General features: G+C 32.0%; 1 long non-coding RNA gene across 1 annotated transcript; it reads left to right on the forward strand.

The window, feature by feature from the left end:
• Positions 1 to 2,574: 2,574 nt before the first annotated feature.
• Positions 2,575 to 23,217, forward strand: LOC123655008. Its single transcript, XR_006743302.1, has 3 exons — positions 2,575 to 2,586; positions 18,667 to 18,670; positions 23,112 to 23,217. It is a non-coding gene; the product is annotated as an uncharacterized LOC123655008 (long non-coding RNA).
• Positions 23,218 to 24,946: the final 1,729 nt, after the last annotated feature.

Below are 24,946 nucleotides of genomic sequence, written 5' to 3' on the forward strand. Positions count from 1 at the left end.
TAGTAGATAACTATTTGATCTATACAGTAGACGACATCTTATATGATGATGTGCTTTAGGTGCAATGAGAACCAAATAAATAGTTGAAGTTTTGGGACACTCGATGTACTTAAGTGATAATAGTTGCACATTTGGAGAGAGAAAAGAGAAAATTAACTCGACCTAAAGGACAATAAACAAATATTCGTTCACATACAAGAAACATACTTCGAGCATAATTTAATTCGTGTAATTGTATAGACGTAAATATATGGTATATCTTCTATAATATAAAAATGAGTCGCTGAATGTGTTGCTAAGCGCAAAACTCGCGAACGGTTGGACCGATTTCGCTAATTCTTTTTTAAAAATATTCCTTGAAGTACGAGGATGGTTCTTACGGAGAGAAAAATTCTAAAAAAAATTTAAATTTCCTGAAAAAGTCTAAAAACAACACTTTTCTATACTCCCATACAAAAGATTTGTGATAATACTTAAAAGTCAATTTGAACTTTAATAATAAAAATAAAAAATAAAAAGAGCCTTTATTCAGACTTGGTTTACACAATAACTCTTAAATAATATACTATAACATAATAATAAACTTAAACCGTATTTCTACTGAACATATATAGATAACTTTAACACTTAATATTATAACATTTCTTGAGTTTTAATTTTCGTTAATTTTTGCCTCGACAACCTTGTCTGTTTGCCTATTTTAGGCAAAGGCCTCCTCGAATTGCCTCCACATCTGTCTGTCACGAGCTTATCTTGTCCATGTGTTACCTGCCACAGCTTTGATTTCATCGACCCATCTTTGGAAAGGTCTACCCCTCTTTCTTTTCATGTAACCTGTATACCAGTTCATTAGTGTTTTGCTCCATTTTTCATGGCCTCTGACAGTGTGCCCAGCCCACTTCCATTTGAGTTTCTTGGTGATGACAGTAACATTATTGGTTTTTGTATAATTCTTTATTGTTGTGGTTCTTATTTTGTCTGACAACTTTTTCCCCATCATGCTTCTATTCATGGCATTCTGGCAAGTTTCCAACTTTTTAGTTTGAGCTTTAGTCAGAGACCAAGTTTGGCAACCGTATGTAAGTATTGGTACAATGCAGGTGTTAAATAGTTTTCTCTTTATGGCCATGCTTATTTCTTCATTTTTAAATATTTCCCTTAGGCTCCAGAATCTCTTCCAAGCATTCCCTATGCGTTTTTCCACTTCTTTCGATGTCAGGTCTTTTAAGGAAATAATACCAACTACCAACTTTAATACCATACGATAAAGTTTGTGTTAGGCGATACGAAGTTCGCCGGGTAGGCTAGTATATTATATATATATATATATATATATATATATATATATATATATATATATATATATATATATATAGTAAATAAAGATTGAGAGATATATGTTTAAGTATAACTTTCGACACTAGACTGCCTGACTTTAAATAATATTTCTATAAATCATTTTGGTAGCGCCAGATATTAGCTGGTAAAATTAAATCTTTTTTATTTACCAAATTTAACCGAATATTTTTTATTTTGTGCTACATACAAAGTCTGGCCACAAACACTATTACAATTAAAAATAAACAAAATATTACATTTTAATTTGGAAACAATCATTTTTATATGGTTGTTCATTGTGTTTTCTCATTTTCACGTCAATACATTGTAAAATATTTCGTTATATTAAAATGAAGTGGGATGATAAAGAGAACCTAATCGCTGTTATTGCATTACACAAAGTAGGTATGAATACAAATACAATTTTTAAAAATAAATTTGGTATTAGTCAAATATTTGTGTACCGGGCTATTAATGGTGGTACATAGAAACCTCTCCTGTTTATGACAGAAAAAGATCTGGCCGTCCACGTAGTGCTCATACGAAAAAGGCTATCAAAGCAGTAAAGGAAATTCGAAGAAATCCAAAAAAAATATTATCTCGGGAGATGAAGATAGCACCTAGAACCATGTCGCGTATTTTAAAAGATGATTGAGGACTTACAACATATAAGAGACGCACTGGTCATTTTTAACCGACTTCCAAAAAAGGAGGAGGTTCTCAATTCGACTGTATTTTTTTTTTTTTTTTTTTTTTTTATGTATGTTACATCAGAACTTTTGACCGGGTAGACCGATTTCGACAAATTTTGTTTTAATCGAAAGGTTTTGTGTGCCAATTGGTCCCATTTAAATTTATTTGAGAACTAACAACTACTTTTCGAGTTATATCTAATAATCCGTTTTTACTTGACGCTTTTTTCGTCGACCTACGTTGTATTATACCGCATAACTTTCTACTGGATGTACCGATTTTGACAATTCTTTTTTTGTTGGAAAGGGGATATCCCTAGTTTGGTACCAAGATAAGGAAACCAGGATCTGATGATGGGATCCCAGAGAAATCGAGGGAAACTCTCGAAAATCCGCAATAACTTTTTACTGGGTATACTGATTTTGATAATTCTTTTTTTGTTGGAAAGGGGATATCCCTAGTTTGGTACCATGATAAGGAAACCAGGATCTGATGATGGGATCCCAGAGAAATCGAGGGAACTTCTTGAAAATCCGCAATAACTTTTTACTGGGTGTACCGATTTTAATAATTTTTAATTTAATTGAAAGCTGATGTTTGTCATGTGGTCACATATAAATTTTATTGAGATCTGAAAACTACTTTTTGAGTAATCTTTGATAACGCGCAGTTACTTGAGTATTTTTTCGTTGATCTACGTTGTATTACTCGTCGATGTAATTGAAGTCGGTTTTTTTTCGTTTGCGAGCAAACACAATTATTTAACTGATAATTTAAAACAGGTAAAATCAAAACAACTACTTAAGCGGTTCGCAAAGGGAGGTCACAGGAAAATTTTGTTTACGGATTAGAACATTTTTACAATTTAATATAATATTTTGACAAACAAAATGACCGTATTTATGCTCAAAGCTGTAAGAAGGCTTCCCAGTTAGTCAACAGAGTACAACGTGGGCATTATCCGACTTCATTGGTGGTTGGTGGGGTGTTAGCTATGAAAGAGTGACTGAGCCACATTTTTGTGATAAAGGTATCAAAAAATGTGTATCAAGATATTAAAAACATATGTATTAACAAACCATATTCAATAACCGACAATTGTCCTTTCAGCAAGACTCGGCGCCGCCCGGGTCATAAAGCTCGATCCAACCAGTCTTAGTTAGTAAACAACATTCTGGACTTCATCAGAGCTGATGACTGGCCGTCATCTGATCCCGATCCGCTGGATTATGATTTATGGTCAATTTTAAAGACTATCGCTGGCTATAAATGCCATGATAATTTGAAGTGCCTAAAACAATCCATACGGTTGAATGATCTCTTCGAAAAGGCTTTATATATTTTTAATGGCTTTATATTAATGCATTAAAATAACAACTGTAACCTAACTGTAAACTGTAGTATAAAATGTTACATGCAATAGAAAAAAAAAATTCTTAGTAACAATATTCAGGGCACGACTATGTATATTATTTTGGACTGCCTTTTAATTCGCTCTCAGTATGGTTACTGTACTTGTTGAAATCATCAACCATTTGTCTGGGCATAACATAATTACTAACTCAAGTTGTAGTACTGTATCTTTTGACATATTTATTGACCTTACTTTAACATCAACATCTTTGCATGGTTTCAAAGAGACTTACTTTAAGCGATAGGAGTACATATATTTCAGAATATCTCAGGATAGTTGTGTCACTGTATCACTGCGACAGTCTAGATTTTAGCTATCCCTTCTCTCCCCGTGGGTGTCGTAAAAGTTCTGCTACCACCTTGGAACTATTACTACTACCTACTTGTTAAGAATTAATTAGGTTTTTAAAATATAATAAGGTTACGGGGGCTGCTACCCAACTTACTACTACTAAAGATCTGTCAGTCCAGTAGTGGACTGCAATAGACTGAAATGACTAACTGAAAAAATCTCTTTTGATCATTTTATGTTAGGTCTAAATCTCAATAATTATATTTAAACTATTCACATTTACGGCAAAGCCACTACACACTAATATTAACGTCATTGTTTTAATCTATATTATAAAGTATGTAATAAATAATAAAATAGATACAGTCGTGGAAATTATAAACATATGCATAGACTAGACTAAAATAAAACCGTGGGGCACGTCAATTGTCTACAATCGTTGATTAAAATGTTTGTTTTGTAATGTTACACTATAATTAGGCAGTTGTTCAACCGACAACGATGGACGTGTGATAAGTAGGGCTAGAATGTGGAAACAAGCTAGCAAGCTCGATTATAAGCGAGTTTTAGGGTTTCATAGTGGTGAGCGAGTAGTACTTTTATCATACGTTTTGTCGATTAAAGACAAACTACGAGCAGTGAAACGATTCCTCGCCAGCCAGCAGTGTGAATGTCCAACGATAAACTAGTTGAAACATCTCTTTTATTTACATGGAGTGTATAACTATTGGAATTTCCATGAGCAAGAAAATAGTAAGTAATTTCCTCACCGTCTGCGGGCCAACTGCCTATTTTAACGACGAATTAAACGATTCTTCTATTGCACATTAAGTCGATAATTTGTAGACAATTGACGTGCCCCACGGTTTTATTTTAGTCTAGTCTATGCATATGTTTATAATTCCCACGACTGTATCTATTTTATTATTTTTTGGTTTTTAGTACATTTATCTTAAACATTGCAATGTATGTTTAACATAAAACCGTTTAACTTAAAAAGTTTTTTTACCTATTTTTATTTTCTAGTTTTTAGTTTTTATTTCGCATTCTGTTTAATTCATTTAGTGCTTCATTATTGCAAGGCCCATCTTAAATATTCAGGTTGTATAGTGCACTGTATTCTTCTTGTCAAGCCCTTTTATTTGATACCCATATTGGTGGGATTGATAAAAAAATGTTATCAGACATTTGGTAGCGGCGGCCAGCTTAGATTTCAATTTTGCATAGTAAATTGTATTCTACTTGTTGAGACCTTTCATTTGATACCCATGTTGATGGGATTGATAAAACCTAAGTTATCCGCCATTTTGTAGAGGCCGCCATCTTGGATTTTAATTTTATATAGTACATTGATTATACTGGTTGAGCACTTTCATTTGATACCCATATTGATGGGATCGATAAAACCTACGTTATCCGCCATTTTGTAGCGGCCGCCATCTTGTATTTCAATTTTTTATAGTATATTGTATTCTGCTTGTTGAGCCCTTTCATTTGATACCCATATTGATGGGATTAATAAAACATAAATTATCCGCCATTTTGTAGCGGCGGCCATCTTGAATTTATAATGATAATGAATAAACATAATTGTATTGTCACCAAAATTCAAAGTGTATACAAAATTTCAGATTAATCGGTTGACAGGAAGAGGGTGAAATTTGAATTACTAAATTTGACCCAAGAATAAATAATAAAAAATAATAAAACAAACGGGGTGAGCTAAATAAAACCGTTTAAAAATAAGAATAAAATTTATCAAAATGTATCTATAATAATATGACCTTTTGCGATAAAGTACGTAAAATACGCATCTCATAAAGATAAAGACGGAAAATTGTTGTTTATATGAACTCGAGTCACAAATCTATTACATTACAGTTACATTTAGACTGGATACCGCCCGTATTTGATTTATTTTATTTATTTATTATATTTACATAAATCTTACAAAGTATTTGTGAATAGTTTAATTATTCTTTTACATTAAGGTAGGTCATTTTTTTTTTTGCATTATTTCATTAAAATGTTATTCAGACACACCTGAATCAATTTGTATCAGCGTCATCATCATTGTCAACCGATTAACTCGTCCACATCTGCAGGCCTAGCATGCACGCCACGACAAAATTTTGTCTACCCCTTTTCTCGTATTATCTCTCTATGTCTACAGTAGCTAACATGCGTGCATGTGATACTCTTCTCGTTACGTCAATAGAAGAGATAATCATTAAATTTTAGTGATCTGTGATATTTATCTCTACGGAAGCTAACATGACATCATAATTTTGTCGAATTTTGCCGTTTTAGGAAGAGAAACTTCTCGTCTTCAATATTATCGACGAGAAAGACGATAAATAGAAAATAAATAAAACCGGGTGCCTATTTTTTGTATACCATGGCGTTTCCCTATTATAATTATATAATTTCGGTAATTTCTTCTTATTCTAAATAATAATAATAATAATACTTTATTTCAGACCAAAGTATAAGTCCATATTGGGTTAGTACAACAAGACAAGACAACATTCAGAATAAAAAACAAAACAAAATTATATTTAAAAAATCAATAAGTAAAAATAAAATTAAATAGAATAAAAGTAAAATCAATAATAAAAAAAAAATTCAAAAATTCAAAAAATTAAAAAAAAAAAAAACACTGCGTGATAGAATTACAATTATCTAATGTGCGACAAGATATAAAGCACAACACGAGCATATTGTTTTACATATATAATTAAATTCATTTACTTACGCCGTTTTATTTTCCATATTAGATTTTTTAAATTAGATATACACTTTTTATCTTAGCCAAAAGGCCGAGAACATTGTTAAATAAAACATGTGTCACTCGTTTGAAATTATACAAACGTTGGCTCATCCCGGTTTGGCACGATTGGTCAATAACCTTGTAAATTCAACTTTACGACATAAGAAATAAGAATGATATTCAGTTGTGATTATGGTTGATAATGTTTCTCTACTCGACAAGGCGAAGTCTTCGGAAGAGAATTTTGTCTCTCGTAGTGCGCATGTTAGGGTAATCGAGAAAATACTCGATGTAGACATTATCTCTCTCTCTCGTCAAGAGATATCTCGTTGTATGCATGCTAGGCCGGCTGGATATAGGTTTTCTGCAAGGTGCTGCCAGCGACCCATTTGATGTCAACTGTCCAGCTAGTGGGCTGTCTTTCAACGCTGTGCTTACCGGTGCGAGGCCGCCATTCTAACACCTCGGCACCTCAATTAACGTTTATAAAGTTATTTAAAATACACAGTTGTCTTTTTGATTACTTTTTTTAACTGATCTAAATGTGATGCTAAATTAAAATTTATTTTATTAATCTGAAATACTTTTCATTATTTTCAGGTAAAATACAAATAAGATGGTAAAAACAATCGTACTTTTGTTCATCTGTTTCGTCTTTGCAGTTGTTGCCAATGCAAAACCCTTAAGGTTTGTAAATAATTTAAGGTTTGTAATAAATACCTAAACCCTTAAGTAATTAAAAATCTTTATCTTTGTTTTAAGTTTATATTGATGCAATACACTCAACAACACTTTGTACGTTTTTGTTATATTGTAAATCATTTAACCTTAGGACAGAAGTTTGCGTGCCATACAACTTACATGCTCTGTTATAATTTTGATTGTTGGGCTATTTTCGGTTACATAGTCTAGCGGTTATTTCACCAATATAAAAAAAGAAGGAGGTTATCAATACGATTTTTTGTGCTAATATAAAGTTTGATTTTTTTTTCGTCTACCTACATTGTCTTACTTGTCGATGTCAATTGAAGTCAGTGTTTTTTTCATTAGCAAGAAAACACATTTTAATATTATATTTAATTAATTTCAGTGATCACGAGTCGTCACAGCCAGTGAAAAACAATGTCATTGTTGAGGTACGTATTGTGATAACTTGTTGAGTTAAATTCACCCGTTTATACATCTTGTAGTTGCTTGTAGCAGCAATATTTGTGTTCAATAGAATAACGTCTAATCGCAGCATGGAAATTATACTTTCTTTAATACCGCGTATATTAAAATTAATTGTTAGATTTATTATAATATGGCATTCATAAAGTCCTCTTTTTTATTTAGTCCTACTTTGTAAATTGGTTCTTACCTATACCATTAAAATCTATATTATGCTGCCTCAGTTTACGCTTAGTCTAATTAATCTTTCTGATTTTAATACTTTACAAGTGAAAGAAAAGGAAAAAATACTCATATAATGATAAAACATATTTTTAAATAAAATTGTCAGCAGAATACTTAAAGTTTTACTAGCATAAATCCTTCAGTATCGTCCAGAGAAAATATCGTATGTTATAAGAATACTTGTTTATGTCTTACAGGACAAACCACGACTTAAAAGGCATCTGGAAGGACTATTTAAATCAATAGGAAGCATGGTCACAGGCATTATAGTAAGAAGCTTTTTTTCTTTATTTTTTAATAGATTAGTAAGCATTACGATAAATCATCATAATACATATTGATAGTCCATTTATTGGTAAAAAAACATTAATCATATATTTCTCGTAGACTGCATAGCGCCTACTTCAACTAACTACGTAACTGAAGTAACACCTCGTGTGAAGTAGGACCTCCCGTGACCATGATTGCTGTAAAGTATCCGAAACGTCGCTGCTGCCGTGCTGTGTGGCTACGGCACTAAAGAATTTAGCCACCCCCTCTCTTCCCGTGGGTGTCGTAAGAGGCGACTAAGGGATAACAAGGTTCCATAACCATCTTGGAAATTAAGAAGCCGACCGATGGCGGGGTAACCATCCAACTGCTGGCTTTGAAATACACAGGCCGAAGACGGGCAGCAGCGTCTTTGGTGCGACAAAGCCAGTACTGCGGTCACCAACCCGCCTGCCCAGCGTGGTGACTATGGGCAAAACACATGAGTTCACGTTATTTTTGACGTAAACTTGTGGAGGCCTATGTCCAGCAGTGGACTGTATAGGCTGTAATGATGATCCGAAACGTCGGTCATTTAAAAAACTTAATAAACCGCGATATAAGCCGAAAAAGTTGTTTCATTATAATGAATGAAATTTGCGGAAACGTTAGAAATCAATAAGTGACAAATGGTTAATTTTCTTTAAATTGCAATCGGGATCATTAATGGAGTAATTACTGAGAGTGCTCGGCTATTATTCATACCTGTACAATTACTGATTAACTAGCCTTTACTGATTTGCATCACATCAGCCTGTCGCAGTCCACTACTGGACATAGGCCTCCACAAGTTCGAGCCAAAAATGGCGTGAACTCTTGTGTTTTGCCCATAGTCACCACGCTGGGCAGGCAGGCGGGTTGCTGACCGCAGGGTTGGCTTTGTCCCACCGAAGACGCTGCTGCCCATCTTTGGCCTGTGTATTTCAAAGCCAGCAGTTGGATGGTTATCCCGCCATCGGTCGGCTTTTTAAGTTCCAAGGTGGTAGTGGAACTGTGTTATCCCTTAGTCGCCTCTCACGACACCCACGGGAAGAGAGGGGGTGGCTATATTCTTTAATGCCGTAACCGCACAGCTTTACTGATTAATAGTACTGATTAATAAGCCTTTTAGTTAACTGTACTTTCTGCTTGGTTAGCTAATATTTCACATTTTCTACTGTTCTATAGTTGCTAGGTTATTTTTCGACCGATTACTTAATTAGATACTTAAAATTAAATTCTTTTTGGTATTTTTTACAATTTCAGCACGAAGCTGCCGTGCACAGGCGAGACAGACCACGACAACAAGTGAACATTATTGGCAACGGATACGGCAACAAAAACTATGTGACTTACAATTACACTTAAATCATATTTATAACTTTATATCGTATTTCATTAATCAATAGTATTACAGATAAATCGTATATTATGATGTAATTTATTATACTTAGTACATTTCTATTTTATTTTGTATGATAATAAATATTTATGACAAAACTTTGTTTAATTTTTAAAACGGAATAAAAAAATTAATTAGAAAATGGAATTACGAGTTCATTAATTTTTTTTAAGCTTAACTTCTTTAGGCGCATGAGGGTAAATTTTTTACGGGTTTAATGGCAACGTTTTGGTGAAACGGCAACGTTTTTGACGATGGCACTGGAATGGAAACCTAAAGCTTAAGATTTGTATAAATATAAACGAGACTTAGTTTTCCAAAAAAGTTTCACTACTGACATGTGTACTTTGTACGCACGCACTTTTTTACATAGATTGTATGCTTTAGCATCTACCTGTTACTTATTACATTTTACCAACTAAATTTTAAGTTGTTTAAAATAAATAATATAATACAAACTATCGTTAACGGTTGCAATACAACATACTGAAAAATATATAATTAGAATAATCTAGAAATCTTATTCCCGTCACTGGAGCCACTTCGTTCAACCATGAACTAAGAAGAGCGAGAGTAGGAAGTGTTTTTATTCACTTTTTAATATTTTTTACGATAAAAATACCACCGTGATTTCTGAATCGCTATTGAACGATGACGTCGCCTCTCCATGAATTTTTTCTCTCGCAATATCGCTATTCTATTTTCTTTATCTTGAGCGTATGTACGATAAAAACATACGTATAACAAAAAATAATAATGAACATACAATATCAGACTATTATTAGCATTGGAACCACTTTTACTAGCCGGTTCCCACACAAACACATTATATTTTATATTATTATATTTTATATTATACATTATATTTTATATATTTTATATTATTTATATTATTTACTTACTCGAAAACGGTAAAAGTTAAACAAAAAGCTCAAATTAAAATTTGTAGAGATAAACATTTTACATAAAAAAGGTTCTATGAATTTATTCTTCTCCGGTCAAAATTAACAAAGTTATCAAAGGTTTTAAGTTTCAGGGATAACATTAAATTTTAAAAAATCAAATGTAGTAGAAAAATAAGCTAATTATATTTTTTTAACTCGCGCCAAATGGTCCGCAACACAAAAAATTGCTGGACATATTATATAATTCGAATAGGGGGGCGCTGAAAGGGTATTGTTAAGCTTGCTACGTCACTAAGGAGGCACAAAATTATTTATCGATATTATTAACGTAAGCCCATATTTCCATGTTCAGGTATAAATATATGATTTACAATGTGTGGACGTTTACTTTTCGTTTAATACATATTTTTATCGAATGCTTGTCACCTATATACACGCCAGTGATACAAACTATCATCAGAGGTTGGGGATATCTTATATAATACATATTTTATTTTCTTTTCTGTAACACAAAAGTACAAGTATTGAACAATAAATAAAAATGTGTACGATGAGTACGTACGTGATATTTATAATATTTACATAGTCAATGATGCACTTAGAACAAATACAGAAAGAAAAGAATGAAAAATATGTTGCATATTTTGGTGTTATATCGAGTTTTAAATTATTATATATGTTTAGGTTTATATAAATTAAAAATACATATATTATAAGATAAAAGAAAATAGTTATAAACTATTAACTGGTAATGAGACAGGTGATTGTCATTAAATGACTCGTTAGATTTCTAAACATTTTTGAATATATCGTTAGATTTCGTTAAATTTAAAATTTGGAAAACCTTGGATTGAATCTTAGACCTTCTTATCTGTTACAATTTCAATATAGTTTACGAACCGTCCTCGTATTTTGAATGCTAACTGCCTCCTCATTAGTATTTTTTTTTTGCATTACTTCAGGCTTTTCTCGAAACTGTCTTCTATAAGTTCAATATGAAGCCTCAGCCGCTCCTCTACGCATTCGTTCGCGCGCTTTCGCACGGCGGGCGAGGGCTGCCCTCCCTCCGCGCCTCCGCGGTACAAAAAAAAACACTCTAGAGGTAGGACAGACCAAGACCACGTGGACAGTGGGGTGCTCCGATTCGGTTTTGGGTATTTTTCGAATTTCTAAACCTATATTCTAGCATGCAATGTTACTAATTTTATTAGAATATTATGTCTGACGCGTTATTTTGTTTAAAAGTGTCGATTTGTCACACAATGCAAACAGTACGAGCTCAAAGGTATTATAATAGCTTTAAATTCTTCTTCTAACCTCAAAACTTTAACCATGGATATCTCCATAACCATGGGGTTTTGAGGTGTGACAGTGTTACCTTGTATAGATTCCCCTACATCCTCCACCCTCCACACCCAAAAACCCATAATTCGGTTTTTCTAATTCGGTTTTACCTAGTCTAGATCTTAGCCAATACTTTTAAAATCCCATGTAGAAGACTCAACAACGAGTTTTTTCTATACGTTTCAAGTTCCGTTTCAACGAAGCAAAGTCGCGCAAACTGTATTTAGTATCTAATAAAAGTAAAGTGAGTAGCAGCTACAATAAATTATGCGATGTTTATACGAATTATATAAAGAAGTACATGTAGGAATATATGGCTTGTGGGATAAATAAAATATTCAACTCACTTGGTATCTCGTATATTAACTCCACCACAAGATATAAACAATAAAGAAGGAAGGAGAGAGAGCCACTAGCACAAATACAGTGTACAGTCTACTATAAATAAAAAAGGTGAAAACGAAACAATACAATTATCTTTCTTACGAATCTAAAACATTTTTTTCTAGTTGCTAAAAGAATGACATAAACATCTTGTTACCATGGTTACGTACGTTACGTATACACAGAATATATATAAGTAAAAATAAAGATATGTGCCCACATACATATATAAAAAAATTGCAAATGCAATCGTATATTTTAATTAAGCTAGCGACCCACACTAATATTGATAAGGAAATTCGAGTGATAAGTGTTTAGAGGGGCCGTTTAAGCCGGAGTTTGCGCGTTTTATTTCACACTAGCTGTGCCCGCGACTTCATTCGCGTGGATTTTAACAAAAAAGCTATTGTTCAGTTCGCCGAGTTATTAAGTAAATAAATTTATAAGATAAAAGTAGCCTAAGTTACTCCTTGCTACATCAGGTATCTTCCAGTGAATTTCCTGTCAAAATCGGTCCAGCCGTTTCAGAAATTAGCTGGAACAAACAAACAGACAGACATAGGCAAAAACTGTAAAAAATGTTATTTTGGTATATCTACCGTGTATACATCCATATGCATTTACTATTAAGAGGTTATTTTAATATTACAAACAGACACTCCAATTGTATTTATTCGTATAGATTAATTATGGTCTAAATGATGTAGTGTAAAAGACGAAGTTTAATAAAAGTGTTTATTTTGATATAAAACTCAGTTTGTTACTACCAAATATGCATTAGAAATGTATATAAAATAATATCAGTTTCAGCATAATGTACCAGTAAAATGTATATCAGTTTTTTTTTTGTATTTGTGGTTCACTGTTTTGTCGATAATGGTTTACTAATAAAAGATATATGCTGTCGCGGACTTTTTTGTAGGACTAATTAAGATAAACATTTCTCCCATACATTATATACATGGAAACTCCACAGTTTTTGCAGCGTACGCTAAAATAGCTCGCAGATAGCAAATTTTTTTCCGACTTACTTGACAATTACCGTTATATTTTGGAAAATTCACACACTATCTCAAAAAATTATAGCCTATATGTTATTTTAATGTATAAGCTATATTACTGTAAACTTTCATTAAAATCTACTTGGTAGTTCTTGTGTGAAAGAGGAACAAACATCCATACATCCATACATCTATAGATCCATACATACAAACTTTCGCGTTTGTAATATTAGTAGGATAATATTCGTAGGATAATAAAAGAAAAGAAAAGAAAAGAAAGGGCTGGAGGCACGCGGTCGGTCGTCGAGTATTTTTGTCGAAAGTAAATAAAAGTTACCCGCAAAATGGTATGAAAGACCACGGACCTTTTTACATTATAATGGTTTTGTTTAAATGTCATCTGACAGCAAAAATGACAAAATGCTAAATTTAAACTAGCATTGCTGAAATCCAAGCAGTTTGACAATAAAAGGTTCAAAGGTTTCTGTACTTTCCCTTTTTAAGTTATTTGAACTTGATACAAATTGTGATGTATGTTATTACGATGAAACCAAAAATATCAAAATATTATGAAACAAATCTTAAAAACTGATTAAGCGATAATGAATCGCCCAGTAAACATAGTGTGCTAAACGGAGTAAAAAGTGTCCAATATTTTGGCTTGTAGTATGAACTCAAATCATGCCTAGCTTCATTTTATTTAGTCATTTTAGCGTAACACAGCCTCAATTTTTGAACCAGACATACAAAACAATATATTTTGGTTTTCAGTGTAGATTACAAAGTATTCTCCAGAAAGACTAAATATGTAAAAATATTTGAATTGTTACAATTTTTTTTTTAATGTACATAAAAATCGCTGTCATATTTAAAATATGTCACGGTAACGGTGGGGCGGAGGGAGCTAAGAATCACCGGTTTACGGGAGGCTGCTATCCTACTTTACAAAGGTCTTTGTCCAGTATTGGACAACAATAGACTCAAATAACTGACTGAAAAAATCTTTAATACAGAAAAATTTAAATACAGAAAATGAACAAAGTTTGGCTGCTTCTTCTGAAGTTTGTTTGCAATTAGCCGAAGCTAAAAAACCATTCATGAAGTTTTTATAAAACAACGCGCAGTTCCCATTGCTCATCGCTTCGTGCAGCCGAAATATGCAGACAGATTTGAATCTATAGCATTATCTCGCCAAACAATTGCACGACGATTTGACTGATGATATGGGCAAATATGTTTCGAAAAAAATATGTGATTATATTATAAAATGTCAATATTATTCATTATATTTTGATGAAAGCAGCGACCAGACAGATATCGGTCAATTAATAATTTTTATTCGCTGCATTTCAAAAGATTTTTTGATTGAATTAACGATGAACCAATAAACGTATAAAGAAATGATTACCTTGTATATTTTTTTTTTACTAGAAAATTGAAAATATTTTTTTCTGCAGCCCTCCAGCTTTTCTAGTAACTTCAATTAGCCCGCGAAGATATGTTGTTTGGTCAGCCCTGTTATAAAGTATGAAATAAAAAATAAGAATAAAATTTATAAAAATGTATCTATAATAATATGACCTTTTGCGATAAAGTACGTAAAATACGCATCTCATAAAGATAAAGACGGAAAATTGTTGTTTATATGAACTCGAGTCACAATTTTATTACATTACCGTTACATTTAGTCTGAATACCGCCCGTATTTGATTTGTTTTATTTATTATATTTACATAAATATTACAAAGTATTTGTAAATAGTTAAATAATTCTTTTTCAACTGAGGTAAGTCTTTATTTTTGTTTTTTTTTTTTTGCATTATTTCCTTAAAATGTTATTCAGACACACCTGAATCAATTTGTATCAGCGTCATCATCATTGTCAACCGATGGTCCACTCGTCTACTTCTGGACATAGGTTTCTTGCAAGGTGAAACGACCTTTCGCGATCTAGCGCCGCTTACAACCAACAGCTGCCAGCGACCTGTTTGATGTCAACTGTCCGCCTAGTGGGCTGTCTTCCAACGCTGCGCTTACCGATGCGAGGCCACCATGTAATACCTCGGGACCCCAATAACGTGTATTTGGCTACATAAAATACATTGTCGTGTTTTTGATTCCTTTTTTAGCTGATACACTCTGTACTTTAAAAAGCGGGAAAAGTAAATCTCATCGAAATATAACAATTTGTAGTCTGTAAATATCCTTCATCCTGTTCATTTCGTAAAGGCTTTTGTATCGTATATAAAGAGAAGAATGTGAGCAAATCACTTCTCTTCTTTTGCCGCATTTTACTTAATAATGTACTAAGACTGACCGACTCTATCGGGTATTGGTAATGACAACTGGAACCGACGACTTTAGATGCCATTCGAATCACTGTGTGAAAACGATGGTCTTATTATCATGGAACTGTTGCGCTTACATGTAAGTTTTGACAGAATGTGACAAATATACAAAATATATTTGTTCTGACAATTTAAGTTTGCGTGTACTTTTTACATAAGGAAATATCCGCGGCTACAAAACATCGAACATTTTCCGACATTATATAACCATGAACTTTGATGTTGACAAACATATTTTTGTCAGTTATTGCCTTAAAAGATGTTCTTTATTCCTCTGGAAAGTTAAAAAGTTACTAACTCGTTGACCCACCCTCGTACTAAAATATGTTAAATGTGTCAAAATAATTTAGACATCGATATGTCTAAATTACAATTTATTTTATTAATCTGAAATACTTTTCATTATTTTCAGGTAAAATACAAATAAGATGGTAAAAACTACCGTACTTTTGTTCATCTGTTTCGTCTTTGCAGTTGTTGCCAATGCAAAACCCTTAAGGTTTGTAAATAATTTAAGGTTTGTAATAAATACCTAAACCCTTAAGTAATTAAAAATCTTTATTATTGAACTGGTGCTGAATCATACCCTATGTTTGCTAAATGTTTCTTATCTTTGTTTTAAGTTCATATTGTTGCAACACACTTAAGAAAACTTTGTACAGTTTGGTTATATTGTAAATCATTTAATCTTATGTCAGAAATTTGCGTGCCATACGACTTACATGTTCTGTTATGATTTTGATTGCTGGGCTATTTTCGGTTACATAGTCTGGCGCTTATTTAACCAATTTAAAAAAGGAGAAGTTATCAATTCGACTGTATTTTTGTGTTAATAATTTTTTATTTATTTCTGCCACCTACATTGTATTACTTGTCGGTGTCAATTGAAGTCGGTGTTTTCTTCGTTTGCAAGAAAACACATTTTAATATTATATTTTATTAATTTCAGTGATCACGAATCGTCACAGCCAGTGAAAAACAATGTCATTGTTGAGGTACGTATTGTGATAAGTTGTTGAGTTAAATCAACCCTTGTAGTATACATCTTGTAGTTGCTTGTAGCAGCAATATTTGTATTCAATAGAATAACATCTAATCGCAACATGGAAATTACAATTTCTTTATTAATACCGAGCCACAAAACCACGTATATTAAGATTAATTGTAGATTTATTATAGTATGGCATTCATAAAGTCCTCTTTTTTATTTATTCCTACTTTGTAAATTGGTTCTTACCTATACCATTGAAATATATATTATGCTGTCTCAGTTTACGCTTAGTCTAATTAATCTTTCTGATTTTAATACTTTACAAGTGAAAGAAAAGGAAAAAATACTCATATAATGATAAAACATATTTTTAAATAAAATTGTCAGCAGAATACTTGAAGTTTTACTAGCATAAATCCTTCATTATCGTCCAGAAAAAATATCGTATGTTATATGAATACTTGTTTATGTCTTACAGGACAAACCACGACTTAAAAGGCATCTGGAAGGACTATTTGAATCAATAGGAAGCATGGTCACAGGCATTATAGTAAGAAACTTCTTTTCTATATTTTTTATTAGAGTAAGCATGATGACAATACAGTGTTAGGCATATGAATATCCCATTTATAAGTAAAAAAACGTGATTTTTTTGTAGTCGTATAGCGCCTACTTCAAATAATTACGCAACGGAAGTAACGCTATTTATAAAAATAAACTTTTTCTTTACTTTTTTTCTTTATTAATCTTTTCTGAGCAAAACTTTCTTCTCCACTTTCATGAATAGATTAGTTGCTCGACTAGTCTCAGGACGAATACTTTTAATAGCTTTTTTAACTTAATTTATTACTGCTTAATATTCTGGATATATAATAGATTAAATTGTTTGTCTTATTGCTGAAATTGTGTCAACACTTTTTGTTACACTAATTGCTTGACTAGAGTCGATCTATTTTCTAGACTAGTTACTGACCTAGCGGTTTCATTAACTACTTGATACTGGACTTATTTTTAATGTAATCGCTGAACTAGTTTATAAATTAATTATAAGACTATACATTTAACTCATCAAGTGACAAATTGTTAATTTTCTTTAAATTACAGTCGAATCATTAATGGAGTAATTACTGAGAGTTATTGCTCGGCTATTATTAATAACCGTACAAATCGATTAATAAGGTTTTTAGGTAACTGTACTTTCTGCTTGGTTAGCTAAGTCCACATTTTCTACAGTTCTATAGTTAATAGATTATTTTTCGACCTATTACTTAATTACATACTTAATATTAAATTCTGTTTGGTATTTTTTAAAATTTCAGCACGAAGCCGCCGTACACAGGCGCGACAGACCACGACAACAACTGAACTTTATGGGCAACGGAAACGGCAACACAAACTATGTGACTTACAATATACCTCGTAAATAAATCATTTTTATAATTTTGTACAGTAGAGCATTAAACAATAATATTACTTATAAATCATGTATTATTATGTAATTAATTGTACTTAGTACATTTACATTTTATTTTGTATGATTATAAATATTTACTAGCTGCGCCCGCGGCTTCGCCCGCGTTGAAATGTGTGTGTCACAAAGTTTTACCGGCAAACTTCCAGTGAAAATCTCATCAAAATCGGCTTAGCCGTTCCGTAAACTTTCCTCTTGAACCGCATGAAAATCCGTTCAGTAGATTTTGAGGGAATCGATCACATACACTTTTGGGGACTTTGTTTTATAATACACTAACTGTTGCCCATGACTACGTCAGCGTGGTTATGAAGATATGCATTACTATTAAGATGTTTAACGCAAATTATTTTTTTATTTATGTCACTTGAAATGCTTATCACACTGAGTGACTTTTTAAAAGGCACAATCTAGTATAATTTAATAGTTGTATTTATAAAACCTCTCTATACACCACATTCTTAGTTTTACCTTCAGGTTGCAATATAAATAACCTATCAGGCAAACTAATAGCTGCTGTATATGTTTCATACAAACTATCAACCACAATTAAACCCCCTTAGCCGTGGAATATAGCAAAATCCGTTCTTAGCAGACGTTTTGAATATCATATCAAAAATTGAACGCTCCAGCGGGGTTCGAACCCGTCGAGACGTCTACTAACTATAATCTACCTCCCTGCCAAATTTCATCTTTGTCCATCCTGGATGGATGGACCCTCCAGCGGTTTTTGAGTTCTCGTGATGAGTGAGTCAGTGACCTTTCTCTTATATACATATATATATATATATATATATATATATATATATATATATTACGATGCATTATTTGGATACTTCCTTACCATCTATAGAGCATACATTTTAAATTTCAAGTCTCTTCTATGTCTACATCCTATAAGGAACCTACCAGCCAAATGTCAAGTTTATAGCTTTTATAGTTTCAGAGATTTCGTGATGAGTGAGTCAGCCTACCATCCCCCGTTTTAACTCCAAAAGGGTGTTGATTTCTAAAACTACATTATTTGGACACCTTCTCACCATGTATAAGCATACATTTTAAATTTCAAGTATCTTAATTCAAAAACCGTTAATAGTATTATTCGTAAAATCCGTTCCTAGCGGATGTCTACGTTTTAAAAGAAGCCTACCTGCCAAATTTCAAGTTTGTAGGTTACCTTTCGCTTTTATATATTATAAAGATAGATATAGATTACAATACATTTTTAATTTTTTAAACGAAATTAAAAAAGTTAATGAGAAAATAGAATAACAAGTTCTTAAAGATTTTTTTTTTAAATAAAGATAATTTGTGTTATATTATTTATTTAAGTTTTTTTTTTTAGTATTGCAGCGTTAAAGATAATTTGTGTTATATTATTTAACGCTGCAATACTACGTACTGAAAAATGTATAATTAGAAAAATCTAGAAATCTCATTCCCGCCTCACTGGAGCCACTTCGTTCAACCATGAACTAAGAGCTAGAATAAGCGAGTAAAAAGTGTTTTAATTCACTTTTTACTATTTTTTACGATGAAAATACCACCTTAACAGGAATCGCTATTGAACTATGACGTCGCCTCTTCATGAATTTTTTCTCTCGCAATATCACAATTCTATTTTATTTATCTTTGAGTATATAAAAAGATATGTATTACAAAAAAAAATAATGAACATACAATAGCCACCGCTCTAAAAAGTTCTATGATTAAAACTGTTATTTTCATTCCCAAAACGTACAATCATGATTAAACTTAGCTTAATTATTTTGAGCATAAACCTTCAAAAGATTTGCTCGTTATGGTTTTATAATTCTAGGTTAACTGTTGTCGAGCGTCACGCCATACGAAGGATCGAAATAAACAATACTACTAACAAGATTGACTTTTATGGCTTCGTTATGATATTATCGACATAGAAGTAAAATATTTTATAATACTTCTGCTGCATGGATTTTTACAGTCGCTGTTTGTTTATCGCTTATGTGATACAGGCATGTTGCTTGGAGCAATAATTATTTTATATGCCAGACTATATAGTCCAGTCCAATAAATTTTTAAATCACAATTTCGGCACTCAAATTTGCATTTTCCATATAATGTTGTTTGTAAAACAATGTGTAAAGGTTTTCGTGTGGTCAAACCCCGGCAAGGGTTCAAAAAAAAATTAAAAAGTGTTTTTTCGCCATTAATCGGAAACGGTTAAAGTGAAACAAAAAAGTTCAAATAAAAATTTGTAGAGCTAAACATTTTACATAGAAAGGTTCTATACATTTTTCTTCTCCGGTCAAAATTAACACAGCAATGAAAGGTTTTAAGTTTCAGGGATAACAGTTAATTTTAAAACATTTAAGGTAGTAGTAAAATAAACGAACTTTTTTAAATGCTTAAAAAGTTTATTTAAGTTATAAAAAAGCTTAATATCCTGCGCTGCATCACAATAATTTGATTGTTAATTTTACCACTAAAGCAATGATTGATTTTACATGATGCTCGTATTATAGTGGATAACATGTGCCCGGAGCGGAAATTTTACTTGTGATCATCAGCGTCAAAAGAACATTTATATATGTGCAATTTATATGGAAACTTGACTGTTACCTAAAACATAAATATAAAACCTTCTTTAGAAACAAACAATCATGTGTGGGAGTGTGTGTGTTTATGTTAAATATATGTATTTATCATTCGCACCACTACAATAATTATTGCCAACTGGTCTAATATAGTAACAAACAAATACATTCCTCTGCTTTATCGTCTGTACAAGTGTGAGATGATTTGCGCTATCCACAGTTGAACAACGGCTTTCATTGAGAGCTGAACACATGCGTAGTCAGCCGTTATCCCTCTGCATTATTAACCGTCCGCTATTGACGTGAACGAGTCTAAATAGAGATTCCAAAACAATTTTTTTTTTGTTGACTCTTTATGTTGATTTGTGTGATACATTGGAAAAGTTATAAAATGCATTGAGTTTTGATAGTTTAATAGATTTAAGACATTTTCTTAATTTGAATAAATCGTATAGTATGTAAATTAAAAAAAATGTTACAAATTATTTTATACATTTGCTTAGATTAAAATAAATTCAAGGCGCTATCTTTATGAAACTATGATTGGTGAAAGAACTCCCGTGTAACCTTTAATTTTTTGGTTTCAGTTTTCCAACGTCACAATTTGCAAGTGTTGATTCTTAATAAATCTTTCTTTAAGCTCTACTCCTAAATTTATAATATCATAAAAAAATTCTCGACGCAGAGACTGAGATATTAATATTTAATACAACCATAATCAATATTTATTTCATTTTATTGAACCTTGTGCTTAACATTTAGAGGAGATAATTATAAGTAAATCTTAAAGGCATGAACTTTAAAATACCGTAACTACAATGAGAGTCATTAAAAATTTTCTTTGTATAAATAAAGTGCGGTGCTTTGATACAAAGTTGTATTATTGTTATTATAGAGTATTTAATTCTTTTTTATATTTTATTTAATAAATTTACTAATGAGTATTATGTTATGATATGGTAATGTTATATTATATTATTTGTTTTATTTATTTATTTATTTTTTGTACACCTACACACTAAACTTTCTTGCACATACCAAGGTTGGCTAGTATAAAATGTATTAACGTTAAACCCGCCTTTTGTACACACTTGTATTAGTGTATTTATTGTACAATGAAGAATTTAAATAAATAAATAAATAAATAAATTATCTATTTAGCCGACTTCCAAAAAAGGAGAAGGTTCTCAATCCGATTGTAATTTTTTTATTGTATATTACCTCAGCACTTATGACTGGGTGGACCGATTTGATGATTTTTGTTTTAATCGAAAGGTCATGTAGTTCTATCTAAAATTAATTTAGATCTAATAAGCATTTTTCGAGTTATATCTAATAATGCGTAATTTACTTGACTTTTTTTCGTTGCCTGCGTTGTATTATACCTCATAACTTTTTACTAGTTTAGCTGATTTTGATGATTCTTATTTTTAACAAAAGTTGATGCTTGTCGTGTAGTCCCATTTAATTGATTTTTGAGTAATCTTTGATAACGCGCATTTACTTTATTACTTTTTCGTATACTTACGTTGTATTACTCGTCGATGTAATTGAAGTCAGTTTTTTTCTCGTTTGCGAGCAAACAAGAAAAAAAAATTACAAAAAAAATATTATGGATAAATAAATAAAATTTAAAATTTTGAAATTGTGCTTTAATTAATGAGGTGAAACAAATAATAAAATATATGAAATTATATGAATAAGTTACGAGCATTTATTAAAATCTGTAAATAACTTTTATGATTTTTAACATCACACATTTTCTTTTTGTTATAAAATGACTCATAAGCTCGCTAAATAGAGTTCTATCAACTGTTTATGGAACTCAATATTCATAGTACATAAACAGTTCTAATGTCAACGCGAGACATTTCAAATAAGGAATATGTTCGACAGCGCTGTCACGTTCAGGTGGCGTGCACGAGCGCAATTTGCTTCGTCGCACCGCCTACTGTAATAACGACTTCCGTACCCCGGTGTGGCGCCTCCTCAAATTGGTCGCTTATCACCGATCTTCGCTACAGAGCTGCATACTTAAATGTCGCCTTGACTCTGCTATATGTTTATAAAAAAAAATTCTGTGCCTACTGTGGCAAGTGATACAAATCGAAAATCATCATTGTATTCGTAAACTAAAATTGTTAGATTCAATTATAGTATGTTCTTTTTGTAGAGTAAAACATTCTTCTTCAATATTCAATTAAGTTTTTTAGTAAATATTTAATTTTAAATATAAATTACGAAAAAAAAAATTCAGAAAGTCTTTTGGTCAGACAAATATCTATATTCAGAATTTTTTCAACAGAGCAATATCAATTTGTAAAAAAAAATATTTCCGTAACTACAGCAAATAGACGAACGTGAATAAGACCAAATAATTCGTTTACGTGTTTACATCACAAAAAGGGCTATAACTCGACTTATATCACTCTATCTATTATTTATCGATATTTATTAACGTAAATTTTACACATTCAACGGCCATTTTCTCCAGTGCTGAGGTTCCGGAAACACACACGATACAAAAGCACAAACCCCCAGAAACGACAAACATCTATATGGCCAATACAAATGTCTGTCGTGAGCTGGCATCGAACCCGCGACCGCCAGCGCTACAACTAGTGCTGTGACCGCTGCGCCAACGCGTCGTCAAAACTTTTTTTTACATATATATTTTGATTTACAATGTGTGGACGTTTGCTTTTCGTTTAGTACATATTTTGTAATACAAACTATGAGTATTATCAGAGGTTGGGGATATCTTATATAATACATATGTTATGCTCTTTTCTGGAACACAAAGGCACAAGAATCGAACAATAAATAAAAATTTGTACGTGATTTATTAATATTTACATAGTTAATGATGCACTTAGAACAAATACAGAAAGCACAGGTTTCTATAAATTAAAAAAAATATATATAAACTATACCATTAAAGAAAATAGTTATAAAACATTAACTGGTATACTTGTGGTATGATGATGATGACGATGATGATGAGACTTGTGGCTGTCAGTAAATAATCAGCAAGATACTTTTATCTTCTAAATTTTTAAAACAAAGCTTCTATAACGTACTGTGTATAAACTAACTAAAAGTAAATAAACTAAAATCAAATAAGTTTACAGCTAAACATTTTTCGAAAGAAAACTATCCCAATTTCAATACACATAAAACAGAATCACTAATATATGAATATGCTTAACTACTTAATTAAATTAAAAATATGGTTTAACCTAATCTACACGTAACAATGTGGTAGTTATTAAATTGAGAAACTTTATTGCACTAAAAAAAATATACAGAAAATTACACGTAAAGTTGATGGCAAAGGTGGACTTATTCCTAGAAGAGATCTCTTCCAGTCAACCAATGGTCATGAGAGAGAGTGTCATATAGCGGGGAACACAGTGCAAGAATTAATAACGTAATAGCTAAAGAACTGTAATATATTATATACTTACAAGTATAAATATATACACTTACATAGACACATATAACTATACATATCATACATATACATATAAACAGATTTCAAATACAAAACTAAATAAAGTTTTTATGGATGTAATTAATATGTAGAAAAAAACTTTGCCATATGTATTGTTACGGGTAATGCGGCTCGCATGGCTCTATACAACATTTTTCTATACAGTACGCAACTTTGAACACAACACAAGTGCATTCATTATGTACGCTTCTGTGTATTTTTTGTATCTGTACACACCTGTCTGTCAACCCTTTACGGTTCTCTGATAAAGTTAAAAAAACATCTCATTTAAAAAATAAAACCTTTTTGTGGACAAAAATTTTCGCGAAATTCGAAAAAGTACGCATAAATGTCACCAATAACATTATTCACATTTCAGAGAGCCGATTATAACCCTCTTTGTTTTTTATGTTTTACTCTCTTTATTTTTCAAAAAATTATAATTATGTAATACATTTTCTTATAGACCTAGAATGTATCTATGTACCAAGTAACAACTGTTTTTTTCCTGATTCCTTTCTGGGAAATATTCATTCCAATACGATTCAGTTCGTAAAATCTCACTGCGGCATAGGCGTCTTTCTCCATGTAAGGGAAGGATTGGATTTTTTTTTTGTATCGCAGGGGAACCCATTCACGTTTGATATCCAGAATGCCCGGGTAGGCATTCCTAGACCGTATGTCGGCTTCAGCACTTGGGGGTGCAATACCGACCAAAACCCCTGCGGGAGCCATCAGCCGCTTTAATTGGAGGGTCGCGGATCTGCAGGCAACAGGATCCCTCCAGCGACAGGCTGGCCTCGGCGAAAAGGCCAGATTTCTCCTCCAAATTATCCTGTCTGG

Source organism: Melitaea cinxia, chromosome 7 (genome assembly GCF_905220565.1).
Source record: "Melitaea cinxia chromosome 7, ilMelCinx1.1, whole genome shotgun sequence".
Classification (NCBI taxonomy): Eukaryota; Metazoa; Arthropoda; class Insecta; order Lepidoptera; family Nymphalidae; genus Melitaea; species Melitaea cinxia.